Genomic DNA, 6967 nt, shown 5'->3' on the forward strand with positions numbered 1-6967 from the left:
CGGGCGAAGTGCGGTCATTATCACTAATTTTTATATATTGAAATTAAAGTTTGAACACAGTAGGATATTTTTTATAATTTTTCAAAAGTTTGTTGAGAAGAAAAAATCATCTAAGAAATCTGAATAATGACCCGAGTGAGAGTAATGTTACACGTGTCAAAATCTCGAGTCAGGCTTCATAAATACAAGTTGGTGGTAATAGCGAAAGGTGAAATGGTTACGGCTCTTTTGATATGAGGTAAATAATAATTAATTTTAGAATAAATTTTAGAATGAGTTTATTTTATTTTTTGATTGTGATAAAATTATGGGATAATTTATTTTAGAATTAATAAGTTATCACAGAATTATAATGTTAGTTTTATTCAATATTAAGAAGAAAATAATTCTAAAATAATTAATCTCAAAATAATTTATTTTATAATCATAAGAGATAAAGGTGTTTGGTACATGTGCCTTATTTAATATTTAAAGGTAAAGATTATATTAAATTAAAAAGTATCATAATCATAATTAGGTGAATAAGTTTTGCAAAAAATATCGTCCGAATATGGTAAGGAAAAAATATTCCTTACAAATTTTGACAGTCATTAATATCACTAATTTCATCTCCTGTTTTTATACATTCGAATATTAAAATTGTAGAACATGTAAAAGGAGCGAGAAATGAGAGCTTTCTCTCTCTAGGCGCATGTTAGCAACAATGAACATACACACTTCAGCGGAAGGAGGGACAAAGCTTCATTTCCAGCTGAAAAAATTGTAGAACCAACTCGGGAAGGGTTGCACAGTCAGGAGATGGTACAGGAACAGTGGTTGGAAGCAGTGAGGTATGAAAAGCAATGAAACAGTAACTATGGTGAGTACTGTAGAAATTGCAGTGTGAATTTGAACCTCGTATTTGGGGATTTGTAATTAACTGGGGATATTGGCAATTCAGTTAGCTCAGGGTCAATTCCTATTGGTGTAGAAGCTAGGTACAACAAATTGAAGTCGAAAGCAACTTTTAGACAAGAAGAATAGTTAAAGTGGAAGGATATCATTGTCTTTCCCAAGTCATGGGCTGATGAGGCGGATGATGCAACTCAGATTACAAAAATTGGTCAAATGAGTACTCCTAGGGAGTCAATATAGGATAAATTTGATATATAGAAGCACAATGCAAGGTTTAAGCTAGACTATGTCAAGCCTCATAAGGCAGAGAAGATGTCTATCATGGAAATTAGTTCGGAAGTGGAGTACTGGAGGAATGCAGTGGTATGCTATGTGTTAAGAGCCTACCCACTATTTAATATTTTGAATGATTTTGTCCAAAGAAAATGAGGGAAACTGCGGATATACAAAACAACAATTCTGAAGAATGATGTACTACATATGCAATTTGATAGTGCTGAAAGGGAGGAAGAAGTGTTGAGGGGAGGCATTTACAATTTTGACAATAAGCCCTTGATAGTGAAAGGATGGGACTTAGAGATAGATTTCTCAAAAATGAACTATTCTCAGTGCATATATAGGTGAAATTACCTGGATTAGACTTCAAATATTGGAGTGCTAACAGTCTCTGTAAGTTAGGAAGTCTAATTGACAAGCCTCTAATGATAGATAAGAACACTGAGCAAAACATTGGCCTTAATTTTGCTAAACTACTTGTTGAGGTTCAAATTAGAAAACCACTACCAAATGAGATTATGTTTAGGAATAATAAAGAAAATATTATTGCTCAGCAGGTGGAATATGAATGGAGGCCTACTATATGTGACACTTGTAAGAAGTATAGTCATAATGCTGAGGTTTGTAGGAAGAATAAAGAACAAGAGATTGTTGAGACTACAACACCTGAGAGTGGACTTGAAGTGAAAAAGACTACTGCAGTAAATAAGCTTGATGAAGATAAAGGGTGGAGGGTCATAAATAATAATAGAGGTTCATGGAGGTATAGAAGAGATAAGGGTGCTTAATGTTTGGCAAATACAATTTATCAAAATTTCAAATAATTTGTAGGAGCTGTGAAAAAGTAGTAGCAGCGTCAACCACAAATCACTAAAATTGGTGAAGAGGAGGGGCACTTGTCCTCAAGGGGTCATGGTTAAATTGTTTAGCTGGAATACTAGGAACCTTAATGGCCTCCTAAAGCAGAAGGAGGTGAAACTTCTTTGCTCTAAACTAGAGGTAGGTTTGATTAGTTTTTGGAAAACAAGTATCAAGGTGAATAAAATAAAGAAAATTACTGAGACAATGTTTGGAGGGTTGTCCTATTTAAGCAATCATCAATCACGTTATAATGGGAGAGTATGGATACTGTGGAGACAAGATTGGTACAATGTTGTTATTCAACAGGAAACAACTCAAGCAATTACTTGTTTAGTGTAGTATATCCCTATGCAACTTGAATTTCCTACTACTTTTCTGTATGGATTTAATCAAAGAGAAGAGGGTGTAATTATGGAGCTAGTTGAAATTGATCAATTGGGGGCGTGACAAGGCATGGATAATACTTGGTGAATTTTACTCTGTGCTACACCAAGAAGACAGGTTAGGGGGAAACCCTATTACACTTGCTGAAGTCAGAGATTAACATGAGTGTATATTGATTGTCAAATTGAGCAGATGCCTAGTTAGGTTGGAAGTTACCTAGAATGATAGACAAGATGATAGAATTTATTTGAAGAATGATTGGGTGGGGATTAATGTGGAATGAATGGATAGGATGTCTGATATCAAGATTCATGTACTCCCAGAAGGGGCGAGTGATCACTACCCAATAGTGATTCAGTTAGTCCATGCTGAAACAAGAAACCTTATGACATTCAAATATTGTAATGCATGGAGCTCACATACCTTGTTCTTATCATTGGTGCAAGAGGTGTGGAATAGGAAAGTGAATGGTTATAGTTGGTACAAGGTGTGAGGAAGCTTAAATTTTTGAAAAGTAAATTGAAGCATTTACATAACGCCACTTCAATAATGTAGTGGAGCAAACTAATACCGATAGAAGTGCACTACAGAATATTCAACCATAACTTTAGAATACTCAAATGGACCTTGAACTACAAGTAGAAGAAAAATTTACGAAACAGTTTCAAAGGTATTCATATCTTGCTTAAAATTTGTTGATGCAGAGATGCAAATCCAATTGGATTAGAATGGGTGATGACAACACAAAGTATTTCTCCTCAGCCTTAAGAAAAGAGCTTTGATGCAATCAATTACTCATACGAAGAATGAGCGGGGTCAGGTACTACATGATCATAAACATATTTCAGAAGTTTTTGTTAGATACTATAAAAGTTTACTAGGTGAGACTGGTGGACCTAGGTAGCATGCTACCGGGAAAATATTTGAACAAGGTCACATTTTAGATGCTATACACAAGCCTTATTATTATGTCTAGTGTCTATTAGTGAGATCAAGAAGGCTATATGGAGCATGAATCTTAATAAGAGTCCAGGTCCTGATTGTTATAGTGGAGGATTTTTTAGAGTTAGTTGGGACATAGTAAGGAGTGAGGTGTGTAAAGCTGTGCATGACTTCTTCAACACTGGTAGAATATTGACATAGATAAATGCAACCTTGATCTCTTTAATTCCAAAGTGTGATTCTCTTTAGGATGCTACACAATTTAGGTTTACTTTTGTTATCGATATTTACAAATGCATCTTAAAGATTTTGTGCACAGGGTTGATGAGTGTTTACCTAGCTTAGTGGAGACTAATCAAGCTGCTTTTGTTATTGGTAGATCTTTGATTCAAAATAGTTTAATTTGTCATGATCTATTGAGGTAGTATAATAGGAAGACAACCTCAAGATGTTTGATGAAAACTGACTTGAGGAAGGCCTGTGATTTGGTTGAATGGGAGTTCATTAAGTATATGTTGATAAGCTACTAGTTTCCTCCTAAATTCAAGCTACATATAATGAAGTGTGTCACCATAACAAGTTTTTCTGTTAAAGTGAATAGTGAAAATTATGGTTTCTTTAAAGGAAAGATAGGTTCGAGGCAAGGTTATCGCATCTCACCTTTGCTTTTTGTACTTAATATGGAGTATTTCTTCAGAAGTTTAACAAAAATGAATCAGTTTTTAGAATTTAGCTACCACCTAATATGTAAGAAGCTGAAATTAGCTCATATTATCTTTGCAGATGATTTTATGATTTTTTGCAAAGATAATGAGCAGTCATTCATCAAGATCGTGGAAGAAAATTAAGTGTTTTTCTGATACTACAGGTCTATCTTCTAATCAGAATAAATTCAATATCGTTGTTTCTAGTGTCTCAGAAAATCTGAAGGCAACACTGCTTGAGATTACAGGTTTCTGGATTAGTGAGTTGCCTATTAGATTTCTTGGCTTACCTCTGGCTCATAAGAAGTAGTCCAAGGGTGATTGCAATCAGTTATGCCAATGGATTACTAAGAAGTTGAAAGCTATAGATACAAGACATCCATCTTATGCTGGAAGATTATAGATTATCAATTCTATCATCTCTCTTTGTAGAATTTTTGAAAAGTTTGTTCTATTAATGTTTCATAGTGTGGTAAAGAAAGTAGAGAAAGAGTGTAGAAAGTTTCTTTGGAGGGTTACTGGAGATAAAAGGAAGGTTGCCTTGGTAAAATGAAAAGCAATATGTTAGCCTAAGATAAAAGGTGAACTTGATATCAAGAGGTGCAAACAATGGAATATAGCTGTTGTTGGAAAGATGATATGGTGGATGCAACATGATAAGGAGAAATATGGGTTCAATGGGTTAGTGAATTTATATGAAGGATGATGAAGACATACAGACACATCAGGCTCCAACAGATTATAGTTGGTACTGAAAATAGCTGAATCAACTGAAACTAGGCATGCAGGATTGGTATAGTCATTGAGTATAATCTTACTGATACAAGTAAGTACTCTACCTCAAGATGTTATCTTGCACTGTTAGAAGATAGACTTGTGATGAGAGGATCTAAACTGATATGGTGCAAGTTGTTGCTATCTAAACACAGACGTCTACTTTGGATAATTGTCCAAAAGAAGTTATTGATAAGGGGGAGACTTCAAAAGATTGGTGATCATGACACTTGTTTGTTGTGTGAACAGGATCAATGTGAAATTGCAGCTCATTTTTTGTGTAGTGTGATGTTATTATGAACTACAGAGAAGACTTATAGGTTGGTTGGAAATAGCTGAAGGCCTGAGGAAAGTGTTACAGACTATTAGATGAATTTGGCAAAAGCAATGGCAAAATTTCAAAAAAGAAATTGTGGTGGCTAGCTTGGTGCAGCAATATACAATGTGTGGCATGCCAGGAATGAAAATAATATTCGGAGGACATAATGCTAACATTGAGTTTACGCGGGTACGACTAATACAAGTTGTTCGAGAAAGAATTCATATGTACAGAGGGACTAAAATACTCGGCCTTGTAGTAGTTACAGTGAGAGTAGCTTGATTTTTTCTTGTTGGAGGCTTGGGCTAGCCAGATGGTGCTTCTAGCAACCAAGTGTTCTTTGCTCTGTATTTAAAATTTTATTGGTATGATAATATTTATATTTTATTATAAAAAAAAAATAGTAAAACGTGAGCTTAACAATTTTTTTAGCCTAATAAATTGTATTCTTCAAAAGCATTTTTAAGACAATATTTTTTTATTTCAAAATAAAAAGAATATTTTTTTATGAAAAGGGCAGATTTTTTTCTTCAAACACAATGGCTACTGTGCGTAGGCAGCAATAATACTCTCTTTGAACTATTGTGGATATTCAACGTTTGTAATTTTTGAAGATCTCTGCCGAAAAAAAAATAAAATAATTCTTTTATTTTATGATTTTTGTCAATATTGTTGTTAATTCTTTTCTTTTGTTGTTTTTGTTATTGCTCAACATAATATTTCAGGAATAAATTTACTGGCACAAAAAATTATTTATGGATTCTCAACTTAAATATCGTATAGTTTAAAATTTAAATATAAAAGACTATATAAAAGTACAAGATATAATTAATGATATGAATGAATAACAAGATTTGTAGGAAATATCTTTTCTTACCAAAGTTAAGATTTAAGAATGCATTTTCTCAAAATTTAATTGCTTAATTATGATTATGATACTTGTTAATACAAATATAATCTTGACCTTTAAAAATTAAATAAGACATGTTTCTCGTCTAGATATATACTTGATGAAAAGAAGAACAGAACTAACGAAGGGGAGCCGACTCCGTGGTTTTAGTAACTTTGAAGTTCAATTCCATCAATGGAGTTGAAGAACTCAACCCCCTAGCAAATATCTTCGTTACGAAGTTAACTTGCAAAACTTTAAAATGTGTTACTAAAATTAAAATCCTATTTCTTTAAATATCCAACATATCTATGATATTTAATCAGTGGGAAATTTGCCTAAAATAATACATAAATCATAAGAGAGCTAGCAAGCGTTTTGAAGTTTATATTTATTTATACTATATAGAAGAGGGAGTCCCTGAACGACCAGGGATATTTTAGTCCAACAAAAAAAGGTGCAGCTTAAAAGTATTTGTACGTTGTGCAACAAAACGTTCAATTGATGAAAAAATCAGACAACTTCAATAGAATTATTGGAGTACTCTCTACCAATCACATGTCATTGTCAAAGTAGAGTGGCCGCCACGTGTAACTGTCTTCACATAATCAAAATGAACTCCTGTTCATTTCTAAATGTGGGGCCTCCAAGTAGGGGTGTACAAAAACTGAACCGACCGATAAACCAAACCGATAAAAATGTTATTGGGTTATTGGGTTAACGATTTTTTATTGTTTTTATAAAAAAATTTATTGAGTAAACGGTTCGATTTCGGTTTTAGACCGATAACCTAATAAGAATACACTAAGTTATTATTTTATCTCTATTTATGTTATATATATAAATATCTCTCTATATATATATAAAGAGAGAGAGAGAGAGATAGATAGATAGATAGATAGGTGGGTGGGTGGATGGATGGAT

The 6967-nt window shown here is 33.4% G+C and overlaps 1 long non-coding RNA gene across 1 annotated transcript; it reads left to right on the top strand.

Moving 5' to 3' along the window:
- Positions 1–526: 526 nt before the first annotated feature.
- Positions 527–5543, top strand: LOC124896811. The gene is made up of 2 exons (XR_007053263.1): positions 527–3235; positions 4141–5543. It is a non-coding gene; the product is annotated as an uncharacterized LOC124896811 (long non-coding RNA).
- Positions 5544–6967: the final 1424 nt, after the last annotated feature.

This window comes from Capsicum annuum, chromosome 1 (genome assembly GCF_002878395.1).
Source record: "Capsicum annuum cultivar UCD-10X-F1 chromosome 1, UCD10Xv1.1, whole genome shotgun sequence".
Taxonomy (NCBI): Eukaryota; Viridiplantae; Streptophyta; class Magnoliopsida; order Solanales; family Solanaceae; genus Capsicum; species Capsicum annuum.